At 43.2% G+C, this 14,665-nt stretch overlaps 1 pseudogene; it reads left to right on the forward strand.

Annotated features, from left to right (window-relative positions):
- The window catches only part of LOC138946584 (mucin-3B-like), a 36,046-nt pseudogene that overhangs the window by 20,518 nt on the left and 863 nt on the right, over nt 1-14,665 (forward strand).

A 14,665-nucleotide genomic window follows, 5' to 3' on the forward strand; every position in this document is an offset into this window, starting at 1 on the left:
ACTACAGAACCAGACTTCAACCTCACCAATACAGAACGAAACTTTAACCTCACAACAACAGAAGCAGACTTCAACCTCACCACTACAGAACCAATCTTTAACCTCCCCACTACAGAACCAGACTTCAACCTCACTTCTACAGAACCAGACTTGAACATCGTAACAATAGAAGCAGACTTCAACCTCACCACTACAGAAGCAGACTTCAACCTCACCACTACAGAAGCAGACTTCAACCTCACCAACACAGAAGCTGACTTTAACCTAACAACAACAGAAGCAGACTTTAACTTTAACAGTTCAGAACCAGACTTCAACCTCACAACAACAGAACCAGATTTTAACCTCACCACTACAGAACCAGACTTCAGCCTTGCTACTACAGAACCAGACTTTAACCTCACCACTACAGATCCAGACTTCAACCTCACCACTACAGAACCAGACTTCAACCTCACCACTACAGAACCAGACTTCAACCTCACCACTACAGAAGCAAACTTCAACCTCACCACTACAGAAACAGACTTCAAGCTCACCACTACAGAACCAGACTTCACCCTCACCACTACAGAAGCAGACTTCAACCTCACCACTACAGAACGAAACTTTAACCTCACAACAGCAGAAGCAGACTTCAACCTCACCACTACAGATGCAAACTTCAACCTCACCACTACAGAACCAGACTTCAATCTCAAAACAGCAGAAGCAGACTTCAACCTTACAACAACAGAAGCAGACTTCAATCTCACAACAGCAGAAGCAGACTTCAACCTCACAACAACAGAAGCAGACTTTAACTTCACCACTACAGAACCAAACTTCAACCTCACCACTACAGAACCAGACTTCAACCTCACCACTACAGATGCAAACTTCAACCTCACCACTACAGAAGCAGACTTCAAGCTCACCACTACAGAACCAGACTTCAAGCTCACCACTACAGAACCAGACTTCAACCTCACCACTGCAGAACCAGACTTCAATCTCACAACAGCAGAAGCGGACTTTAACCTCACCGCAACAGTAGCTAAGTTTAACTTTACCAGTACACAACCTAACCTCAACCTCACAACAGCAGAAGCGGTCTTCAACCTCACCACTACAGAACCAGACTTCAAGCTCACAACAACAGAAGCGGATTTTAAGCTCACAACAACAGAAGCAGACTTTAAACTCACAACAACAGAAGCAGACTTCAACCTTACAACAGAACCAGACTTCAACCTCACAACAACAGAACCAGACTTCAACCTTTCAACAACAGAACCAGACTTCAACCTCACAACAACAGAAGCAGACTTTAACACCACAACAACAGAACCAGACTTCAACCTCACAACAACAGAAGCAGACTTTAACCTCACAACAACAGAACCAGACTTCAACCTCACAACAACAGAAGCAGACTTTAACCTCACAACAACAGAACCAGACTTCAACCTCACAACAGAAGCAGACTTTAACCTTACCAGTACAGAACCTAACGTCAACATCACCACTTCAGAAGCAGACTTCAACCTCACCACTACAGAACCAGACTTCAACCTCACCACTACAGAAGCAAACTTCAACCTTACCACAACAGAAGCAGACTTCAACCTTACAACAACAGACGCAGACTTCAACCTCACAACAACAGAAGCAGACTTTAAACTCACAACAACAGAAGCAGACTTCAACCTTACAACAGAACCAGACTTTAACCTTTCAACAACAGAAGCAGACTTCAACCTCACAACAACAGAAGCAGACTTTAACTTTACCACTTCAGAACCAGACTTCAACCTCACAACAACAGAAGCAGACTTCAACCTTACTACTACAGAACCAGACTTTAATTTCACCTCTACAGAACCAGACTTCAACCTCACAACAACAGAAGCAGACTTCAACCTCACCACTACAGAACCAATCTTTAACCTCCCCACTACAGAACCAGACTTCAGCCTCATTACTACAGAACCAGACTTCAACCTCACTTCTACAGAACCAGACTTCAACCTCATAACTACAGAACCAGACTTCAACCTCACTTCTAAAGAACCAGACTTGAACATCGTAACAACAGAAGCAGACTTCAACCTCACCACTACAGAACCAGACTTCCACCTTACCACTACAGAAGCCGACTTTAACCTCACAACAACAGAAGCAGACTTTAACTTTACCACTTCAGAACCAGACTTCAACCTCACAACAACAGAAGCAGACTTCAACCTTACCATTACAGAACCAGATTTCAACATCACAACAACAGAAGCAGACTTCAATTTCACCACTTCAGAACCAGACTTCAATCTCACAAAAACAGAAGCAGACTTCAACCTTACCACTACTGAACCAGACTTTAATCTCACCTCTACAGAACCAGACTTCAACCTCACAACAACAGAAGCAGACTTCAACCTCACCACTACAGAACCAGACTTCCACCTCACCACTACAGAAGCTGACTTTAACCTCACAACAACAGAAGCAGACTTCAACCTCACCACTACAGAACCAATCTTTAACCTCCCCACTACAGAACCAGACTTCAACCTCACTTCTACAGAACCAGACTTGAACATCGTAACTACAGAAGCAGACTTTAACATCACCACTTCAGAAGGAGACTTCAACCTCACCACTACAGAACCAGACTTCAACCTCACCACTACAGAAGCTGACTTTAACCTAACAACAACAGAAGCAGACTTTAACTTTAACAGTTCAGAACCAGACTTCAACCTCACAACAACAGAAGCAGACTTCAACCTTACCATTACAGAACCAGATTTTAACCTCACCACTACAGAACCAGACTTCAACTTCACCACTACAGAACCAGACTTCAGCTTTGCTACTACAGAACCAGACTTTAACCTCACCACTACAGATCCAGACTTTAACCTCACCACTACAGAAGCAGACTTCAACCTTACCTCTACAGAACCAGACTTCAACCTCACCACTACAGAAGCAGACTTTAACCCCACAACTACAGAACCAGACTTCAACCTCACCACTACAGAACCAGATTTCAACCTCACAACTACAGAATCAGACTTCAACCTCACCACTACAAAACCAAACTTCAACCTCACAACAACAGAATCAGACTTCAACCTCACCACTACAGAAACAAACTTCATCCTCACAACAACAGAACGAAACTTTAACCTCAAAACAGCAGAAGCAGACTTCAACCTTACAACAACAGAAGCAGACTTCAATCTCACAACAGCAGAAGCAGACTTCAACCTCACAACAACAGAAGCAGACTTTAACTTCACCACTACAGAACCAAACTTCAACCTCACCACTACAGAACCAGACTTCAACCTCACCACTACAGATGCAAACTTCAACCTCACCACTACAGAAGCAGACTTCAAGCTCACCACTACAGAACCAGACTTCAAGCTCACCACTGCAGAACCAGACTTCAATCTCACAACAGCAGAAGCGGACTTTAACCTCACCGCAACAGTAACTGAGTTTAACCTTACCAGTACACAACCTAACCTCAACCTCACAACAGCAGAAGCGGTCTTCAACCTCACCACTACAGAACCAGACTTCAAGCTCACAACAGCAGAAGCAGACTTCAACCTCACCACTACAGAGCCAGACTTCAAGCTCACAACAACAGAAGCAGACTTTAAACTGACAACAACAGAAGCAGACTTTAAACTGACAACAACAGAAGCAGACTTCAACCTTACAACAGAACCAGACTTCAACCTCACAACAACAGAACCAGACTTCAACCTTTCTACAACAGAACCAGACTTCAACCTCACAACAACAGAAGCAGACTCTAACACCACAACAACAGAACCAGATTTCAACCTCACAACAACAGAAGCAGACTTTAACCTCACAACAACAGAACGAGACTTTAACCTCACAACAACAGAACCAGACTTTAACCTCACAACAACAGAACCAGACTTCAACCTCACAACAGAAGCAGACTTTAACCTTACCAGTACAGAACCTAACGTCAACATCACCACTTCAGAAGCAGACTTCAACCTCACCACTACAGAACCAGACTTCAACCTCACCACTACAGAAGCAAACTTCAACCTTACCACAACAGAAGCAGACTTCAACCTTACAACAACAGACGCAGACTTCAACCTCACAACAACAGAAGCAGACTTTAAACTCACAACAACAGAAGCAGACTTCAACCTCACAACAACAGTAGCAGACTTCAACCTTACAACAACAGAAGCAGACTTCAACCTCACAACAACAAAAGCAGACTTTAACTTTACCACTTCAGAACCAGACTTTAACCTCACAACAACAGAAGCAGACTTCAACCTTACTACTACAGAACCAGACTTTAATTTCACCTCTACAGAACCAGACTTCAACCTCACAACAACACAAGCAGACTTCAACCTCACCACTACAGAACCAATCTTTAACCTCCCTACTACAGAACCAGACTTCAACCTCATAACTACAGAACCAGACTTCAACCTCACTTCTAAAGAACCAGACTTCAACCTCATAACTACAGAACCAGACTTCAACCTCACTTCTAAAGAACCAGACTTGAACATCGTAACAACAGAGGCAGACTTCAACCTCACCACTACAGAAGCAGACTTCAACCTCACCACTACAGAACCAGACTTCCACCTTACCACTACAGAAGCCGACTTTAACCTCACAACAACAGAAGCAGACTTTAACTTTACCACTTCAGAACCAGACTTCAACCTGACAACAACAGAGGCAGACTTTAACTTTACCACTTCAGAACCAGACTTCAACCTCACAACAACAGAAGCAGACTTTATCTTCACCACTTCTGAACCAGATTTCAACCTCACCACAACAGAAGCACACTTCAACTTCACCACTACAGAACCAGACTTTAACTTAACCACTACAGAACCAGACTTCAACCTCACCAATACAGAACGAAACTTTAACCTCACACCAGCAGAAGCAGACTTCAACCTCACCACTACAGAACGAAACTTTAACCTCACAACAACAGAAGCAGACTTTAACTTCACCACTACAGAAGCAGACTTTAACTTAACCACTACAGAACCAGACTTCAACCTCACCAATACAGAACGAAACTTTAACCTCACACCAGCAGAAGCAGGCTTCAACCTCACCACTACGGAACCAAACTTCAACCTCACAACAACAGAAGCAGACTTCAACCTCACAACAGCAGAAGCAGACTTCAACCTTACAACAACAGAAGCAGACTTCAAGCTCACAACAGCAGAAGCAGACTTCAACCTCACAACAACAGAAGCAGACTCTAACTTCACCACTACAGAACCAAACTTCAACCTCACCACTACAGAACCAGATTTCAACCTCACCACTACAGATGCAAACTTTAACCTCACCACTACAGAAGCAGACTTCAAGCTCACCACTTCAGAACCAGACTTCAACCTCACCACTACAGAACCAGATTTCAACCTCACCACTACAGAAGCAGACTTCATCCTCACCAGTACAGAAGCAGACTTTAACTTCACCACTTCAGAACCAGATTTGAACCTCACAACAACAGAAGCAGACTTTATCTTCACCACTTCTGAACCAGACTTCAACCTCACCAATACAGAACCAGATTTCAACCTCACCACAACAGAAGCAGACTTCAATTTTACCACAACAGAAGCAGACTTCAACTTCACTACTTCAGAAGCAGACTTCAACCTCACCACTACAGAACCAGACTTCAACCTCACCACTACAGAAGCAAACTTCAACCTCACCACCACAGCAGCAGACTTCAAGCTCACCACTGCAGAACCAGACTTCAACATCACCACTACAGAACCAGATTTCAACCTCACCACTACAGAAGCAGACTTCATCCTCACCACTACAGAAGCAGACTTTAACTTTACGACTACAGAACCAGATTTCAACCTAACAACAACAGAAGCAGACTTTATCTTCACCACTTCTGAACCAGATTTCAACCTCACCAATACAGAACCAGATTTCAACCTCACCACAACAGAAGCAGACTTTAACTTCACCACTACAGAACCAGACTTTAACTTCACCACTACAGAACCAGACTTCAACCTCACCACTACAGAACGAAACTTTAACCTCACAACAGCAGAAGCAGACTTCAACCTCACCACTACGGAACCAAACTTCAACCTCACAACAACAGAAGAAGACTTCAATCTCAAAACAGCAGAAGCAGACTTCAACCTTACAACAACAGAAGCAGACTTCAATCTCACAACAGCAGAAGCAGACTTCAACCTCACAACAACAGAAGCAGACTTTAACTTCACCACTACAGAACCAAACTTCAACCTCACCACTACAGAACCAGACTTCAACCTCACCACTACAGATGCAAACTTCAACCTCACCACTACAGAACCAGACTTCAAGCTCACCACTACAGAACCAGACTTCAACCTCACCACTAAAGAACCAGATTTCAACATCACCACTACAGAAGCAGACTTCATCCTCACCATTACAGAAGCAGACTTTAACTTCACCACTACAGAACCAGATTTGAACCTCACAACAACAGAAGCAGACTTTATCTTCACCACTTCTGAACCAGACTTCAACCTCACCAATACAGAACCAGATTTCAACCTCACCACAACAGAAGCACATTTCAACTTCACCACTACAGAAGCACACTTTAACTTCACCACTACGGAACCAGACTTCAACCTCACCAATACAGAACCAAACTTCAACCTCACAACAGCAGAAGCAGACTTCAACCTTACAACAACAGAAGCAGACTTCAACCTCACACCAGCAGAATCAGACTTCAACCTCACAACAACAGAAGCAGAATTTAACTTCACCACTACAGAATCAGACTTCAACCTCACCACTACAGAACCAAACTTCAACCTCACCACTACAGAACCAAACTTCAACCTCACCACTACAGAACCAATTTTTAATCTCACCTCTACAGAACCAGACTTCAACCTCATCACTTCAGAACCAGACTTCAACTTCAACACTACAAAACCAGACTTTAACTTCACCTCTACAGAACCAGATTTCAACCTCACAACAAAAGAAACAGACTTCAACTTCACCACTTCTGAACCAGACTTCAACCTCACCACGACAGAACTAGGCTTCAATCTCACAACAACAGAACCAGACTTCAACCTCACCACTGCAGAACCAGACTTCAACCTCACCACTACAGAACCCGGCTTCAACCTCACCACCTCGGAACCAGACTCCAATCTCACAACAACAGAACTATTCTTCAACCTCACCACTACAGAAGCAGACTTCAACCTCACCACTACAGAACCAGACTTCAACCTAACCACTACAGAAGCAGACCTCAACCTCACCACTACAAAAGCAGACTTCAACCTCACCACTACAGAAGCAGACTTCAACCTCACCACTACAGAAGCAGACTTCAACCTCACCACTACAGAAGCAGACTTCAACCTCACCACTACAGAAGCAGACTTCAACCTCACCTCTACAGCAGCAGACTTCAACCTCACCACTGCAGAAGCAGACTTCAACCTCACCACTACAGAAGCAGACTTCAACCTCACCACTACAGAAGCAGACTTCAACCTCACCACTACAGAAGCAGACTTCAACCTCACCTCTACAGCAGCAGACTTCAACCTCACCACTACAGAAGCAGACTTCAACCTCACCATTACAGAAGCAGACTTCAACCTCATCACTACAGAAGCAGACTTCAATCTCACCACTACAGAAACAGACTTCAACGATACCACTACAGAACCCGACTTCAACCTTACCAGTACAGAACTACACTCCAGCATTAGTAATACAAAATCAGATCTGTACCTTACCACCGCAGAACTGGATTTCACAAACAATACTACAGAATCAGACTCCAGCATCATCTCTACAGAATCAAACTTCAATCTCACCACTACAGAATCAGTCACAATACCAGAAAGCAGAACTGTAACAGCAACTGAACATACACCTGAAACATCACCAGCGGATACAACTTTGCCAACCACATTGGACTCTACTATTAGAACAATTGTAGATACAACTGTGACAGCAGCAGCTGATCCAGATGGGACAACATCACCAGAGACAGCTGTACCAACAACAAAACGAGATACAAGTTTGACAACAGAAGAAAGTACAACTCTGACACCGTCTGTACATTCCACTGTAACAACAGCAGATGACAGATCTTTCACAACGGAAGCAACAACATCTGCACATTCAACTCTGGGTGATACGACAGTGACGAGTTCAGAAGATGCAAGACTGACAACATTAGTCGATGCAAATGCGACAACATCACTTGATACAACTGTAACAACATCTGCAGATTCAACTCTGGGTGATACGACAGTGACGAGTTCAGAAGATGCAAGACTGACAACATTAGTCGATGCAAATGCGACAACATCACTTGATTCAACTGTAACAACATCACTGGATGCAACTGCAACAGCGTCACCCCATACATCTGGGACAACATCAGTGGATACCGCCGTGACAACATCACCGGATACAACTGCAACAGCGTCACCCCATACATCTGAGATAACATCAGTGGATACCGCCACGACAACATCACCGGATACAACTGCAACAGCGTCACCCCATACATCTGAGACAGCCTTGGTGGATACCGCCGCGACAACATCACTGGGTACAACTTCAACAACAGCATTTCAGACAACTGTAACAACGTTACTCGACTTAACTTCGACCACTTCACTCGATACAACTGCAACAACATTACTCGACACAACTGCGAAGACATCACTTAATGTAACTGGGACGACATCTCTCGATACAACTGAGACAACACCACTCGGTGCAACTGAGACAACACCACTCGATGCAACTGAGACAACACCACTCGATGCAACTGGGACAACACCACTCGATGCAACTGAGACAACACCACTCGATGTAACTGAGACAACACCAGTCGATACAACTGGGACAACACCAGTCGATACAACTGAGACAACACCAGTCGATACAGCTGAGACAACACCAGTCGATACACCTGCAACACCATCATCTGATACAACTACGACATCATCAGATACAAAATCATCAGGTGATAATCCTTCGTCTCCGCAGACAGTACCGTACACAACTGAAAAAGTGTCGCAAAGGACACAAGAACCACCAAAGGCCAACACGACTGGTGTAGATTACAGAGCGACCTCGGTTACAGACGTGTTTACACCGACAACTGTTGGCACAACGTCGGTACAAAGCACAACGTCGGTACAAAGCACAACGTCGGTACAAAGCACAACGTTGGTACAAAGCACAACGTCGGTACAAAGCACAACGTCGGTACAAAGCACAACGTCGGTACAAAGCACAACAAAACCCAGAGACTTGGAGCTGTATTTCGCCATGCCTCTGGATATCAGTTACCAGCAGGAATACTCTAACCACTCTTCTCCAGAATTCCAGAGGCTTTCGTCTCAGCTGGAAGCTTCGGTAGGTTGTTTTGTTGGTTGTTTGTGTGTTTGTCTGCGCGCACGCGCGCGCGTGTGTGTGTGTGTGTGTGTGTGTGTGTGTGTGTTGTTAAATTATAATGATAATGACTGCCTCTCCCTGCCTGTCAACCTGTTTTAATGCCTCTCTGTCTGTGATTTTGTCTGTGTGGGTAATTTGGGCGAGCAGCTGAATTGTCTTGCTTTTTAATTTTTGACACTTGCGTATTTGCTATATACTTTGAATACAATCATAACATCGCGGAAGGGCAAACACGCCTGAAGTTACATTCACAATGGTTTATTGTTGTTGTTGTTGTTTTTGTTCTTGTTCTTGTTGGTTGTTGTTGTCGTCGTGTGTGGGTTTTTTGGTTGTTCAATGTACATGTACCTCTGATATTTTATACCTGGCTTTTCAACATTTTGTGCGTTTTTAATGTGGTTATAAATGTCCATGTTCTTCTTACAGCTGACGGAAGTATTGAAGACTGGCGGAGACCTTTTGAGGGTCACTGTAACAGACCTCAGGTACAACACCTTGTAGTACTTTCTCTCTCTCTCTGTCTCTCTGTCTCTCTGTCTCTCTCTCTCTCTCTCTCTCTCTCTCTCTCTCTCTCTCTCTCTCTTTTTTAAAATTTTTTTTAAATATTTTTTTTTATATATTTTTTTTTTTTTTATCTTTTTTTTTTTTTTTTTACTGTAATGCTTATCTTTTGTAATTGTTTTACGTTTGTATATATATATATATATATATATATATATATATATATATATATATGTATATTTATGTGTATTTAAGATTAGAATAGTCCCTCTCTGGGCGAGGGCTGGTTGAAAAGAAGCTCGTTTATATTGCTTATGCCACAACCCTCGTAAAATTAAATTTGATTTGATTTGATTTGATTTGATCTCTCTCTCTCTCTCTCTCTCTCTCTCTCTCTCTCTCTCTCTCTCTCTCTCTCTCTCTCTCTCTCTCTCTCTGTATGTATTACCGGGGTCACGTGACCGCCGCTCAAGTAAGGGTACCCCCAAAATCGACCTCACAAAAACGTTAAGTATCAATTAAAAAATCTACGAAAATTCAGAAGAGGTACGTGCACAACTTTGCAACTTTCTAACACGAGGAGAATGTCAACGTGTGTGAACGCTTTTGTTTGGGTGCGAAAATGTTCGCAATAATTTGTTGTTGTTGCTAAGTTTGGCATAGAATCAATAGCTCGATACTAATTTCAATTTAACTTTCCATCTCTCAGACCAGGAAGCACCGTGGTGTTCTACACAGCCGAGTACAAGGCACCGGACCCAGCCACCCGAGAATCTACCCGTGTGCAGGCCTACACCGCCATGGACAATGTCGACAAGAGCGGGTCGTTACGGGTGGGCGGTTACAACGTGTTGCTCGCTGGGCCCACCCTGGGTGGGACTAAAGCTATCCAGCAGTACAATTCTACAAGTAGGTTAAACAGTCTTTGATTTGGGTGGGTTGGGAGGGGAGGTGGAGGATGCGTCGGGGGGGGGGGGGGGTTGAGAGTGGGGCTAGTTGTGGTGGTGTGTGTTGGGGTGAGGGGCTGGGGTGTGCGTTCGTGTGTGTGTGTGTGTGTGTGTGTGTGTGTGTATGAATGTGTGTGGGTGCATATGTGCGTGCGTGCGTGTGTGTGAGTGTATTGAAGGTTTTAGATATTGTTTGCTGTCAGTTTGGTCAACTATTCTATTGGTATCGGTCTTTTATTCTTTTTTTTCTTCCTTTATTGTTCTGTTTTTTGTGTGTTTATTTTGCTTTGTTTTTGAAATGTGTAAGATACAGAAAGGGTCTTTTAGCTTTGATGCACCCGGAGATCAAAATCAAAGTGCTGAAACAGGCATTACATGAAGACATCGGTTCTGTTTCAGATGCAGGCCTGGCGTTGACGTGCCAGCTTTGTAACGGGATATGTAACAGAGCAAACGGTGGATTTTACTGTGGGTAAGTGTGGCTTACGTTTCTGCTAGTCAGAAACACATTAGGCAGACACGTTTCGGTGTTTATATCATATTAATGAGGCCGTTTGTGTTCAAACCAATTAATTATAGAACTTGAAAGGCCATTTATTTCCCTACCGTACGCAAGAAAGAGGTAGATTGTAATATATGTCGTGTCTCTGTAGTGGGACGGAAAACACAGACATCCCCAAAATCGAATTCATGAAAGCTGAGTTCTCCTTGTTAAAATCGAAAACAATCAGAACAGTTAAAACTGAACGTCTTTAGTGAGTCAGAGGGAAGAACAATCACCGTTTCTATTCAAAACAGTGTGTGTGTGTGTGTGTGTGTGTGTGTGTGGGGGGGGGGGTGATAGTTACATATACTGAGTCAAGTGCTTCTTGATTGACGCTCTATAAACTAATTTAAAATGATTGAGACGCGTGTTGCTACCTTTAAACTAAGGCCAGCTTTTTGCTGTTCTCACGCAGATCTCAAACCAAGGATAATTTAATTTTGGCACTCTCCCTCGGTCTCGGACTTCCCGCTCTTCTGTTCCTCGTTGCCATGGTGATAGCGGTGTGTTACGCACGCAAGAAACGCCGAGAAGACGTCATCAACATCAGCTACGTGGAGCGAGACCCGTATGTAATAATAACATAAATAAAAACTATGGTTGATTTAAGTTTGGTTGGTGGTTGGTCGGTTGTTGGTGAAGATGTTTGTTGGTTGGCTTGTAGAATCGTTTGAGCATAATTTTGTTTATGTTAGTAGTATGTAGATAACGTTTTCCTTTAGCTATCTCTCTACTCCACAACCCCACCCGCATATCTAGCAACTACTGTAGACCCTATATCCCCCTCCCCACCTACCCCGGCCACACTACCACCCTTCACATTTAGGGCCATATTCGATACGATTCGTTTAAATATTATCTCTTCATTTATTTACGAAGGCACAATCACTTCTCCTCCACCCTATCCTTCTTCTTCCCTTGACTCAGCTCGGACATTAAGGTGCTACAGCAACTTGTCAACTTCACATCCCCTTTCTTCAATAAAGGCCATTGCAATGTTTTGTCCTGCCTTTTCTTTCTTTTTTTCTTTCTTTTTTTCAAGTTGTTATTTGTGTCACGATTTATCTCTTCATATCTTTACCCTTTAGACTCGTTTGATCCAGAAATACATGGCATTGACGATGAGAGTTCAAATGTATTCAGGTCTGAACTGAGAGCAGCTTTCGGCACACGTACTTCTTGCTTTCGACCTCTAGCACATAACACCTTTCATCGAACCGACGAATGGTTAAGCGAGAGAGAAAATGAAGAAGGAGGAAGAGGAGAAGGAGAACAAAGAGAAAGAAGAGAAAACAGCTCCCCCTGCTGGCGACGACAATCACGTGACTTCGGAGCAGCTGCTTCCGGAAACAGCGAAGCTACCGGTGATCCGAGGTTTGGAGAGGGTAGAGCCACTCGTACTCCTCTTACTATTTACAGAGGGACCACTTCTAATTGTGAGTAGTTTAAAAATACATGTATGTGACAAGGAGGGAGGGGGGTGAAAATGAAAATAAAGGAGCTGTGTTTGATTCGAAAGCACAAAAACGATTCTTTTTTTTTAGAAGACCTGAAAAATGAAGCTATATATCATGGGCAAGAGCTTCTTGTTTTGTTTGTTTGTTTATTGGTTTTCTTGTTTGTTTCTTCCTCTTTTTGTCATTCTTTGTCATGTCGTGAGTGTCAGTTTGATTGATACTTACTTCTGTTTTTCTTTGAAATGTAATTTGAATTGTTTTACTGATTTTATTATCGTTCTGCAGTCTGTCTGTATGTCATCAGTGGTTGTTGTTGATATCATTTGTTTTCATGTCGTGAAACCATTGAGAAAGCGATCCAAGTTGGACAAAAATTAGAGTTTCTTTCAAAGTTACCGTACCACTATCTCATTTCAGTATGTAAACATGACCGGCTGTTAATTTTTGTATCAAAATATTCTATTCTTTTGTATTTGTGGGCAGTCGAGGCGAGGATTAGTCGCAGAGAAGCAAGCCATCTACAGCAGTCGACGTCCAGAGACACGGAAGATGCCGGAAACACGGAGACGTCTCAGAGTCACTTCTCATGGGACGTCCTCTACGCTAGACTCAACACACACGAAGAGGTAGGTTTAGTGTGTAATTGCCCTTTAAATAATGTTATGTTATAGTTTTCCCCCAGATGATTGTACAGCGCTTTGAGCAGGCTTTAACCCTGGATACACGCGCTGTATAAATGATAAATATTAGGCATTCTTCTTTTTATTATTGTCTGTTGCCTGAACTTTGGATTTGTATACATTGGTTTATTGGTTATTATTTTTAGCCTACTTTTTGTTGTTGTCTGTAGTGTTAAGTTTCTGGATAGTTTAATCGGGCACCGTGAATATGGTTCCAGGCTTGCTACTGAGCCTGTATTCTGATTTTTCTTTGCAGTTTAAGATTCAGCGACCCAACGTCAGTATCCATCCAAGTCCTCCATTCAAAGTAAGAAGTGATTGTGTTTACTTATCCCTGTGTGTGTGTGGGGTGTGTGTGTGGGTGTGGGTGTGAGCCTGTGTGTGTGTGGGGTATGTGTGTGTTTGTGTGTGTGTGTGTGTGGTGTTGTGTGTGTGTGTGTGTTGTGTGTGCGTGTGTGTGTGTGTGTTTGTATGCGTGCGTGCGTGCGTGCGTGCGTGCGTGCGTGCGTACATGTGTGTGTGTGTCAGCTTCAATCCTTAATCCGAAGCACCGAGTACCAGTAAAACTTCTTCTTTTATTTTCATCAGAGACGTCAGTCAGCAGGAAGCCAGGGCAAACAGGGACACAGGGACCCTAATCGATACGCGCAGTCCACCAGGCTCTAAATCACCACTGTGCAACCATTGTCAGTGGCACGCCACAGGCACCGGAATCATTTTTACACCTTTTTTTGTTATATAAATGTTAAAAAAACAAAAGAATTGTGTACTCACCGATACAAGGACAGCACAATACGAATTTTCGCTTTATAAATTTGTTTGTAAGGTTTAAAACATTTCTTTTATATCAAGTAACAAGGACGACTTTCAAATATTTTGATTGAACCGATTTAAGACCGCGAGAAAAAGATAAGCTGGAAGTTCAGGTAGTTAGGGAGTATTCAACATGGACACGCCTGTCCAACTTGATTCTCAGTGTCAAGCGACGACCGGAACGACTTTTAACCCGTTTTA

This window comes from Littorina saxatilis, linkage group LG14 (genome assembly GCF_037325665.1).
Source record: "Littorina saxatilis isolate snail1 linkage group LG14, US_GU_Lsax_2.0, whole genome shotgun sequence".
NCBI lineage: Eukaryota > Metazoa > Mollusca > Gastropoda > Littorinimorpha > Littorinidae > Littorina > Littorina saxatilis.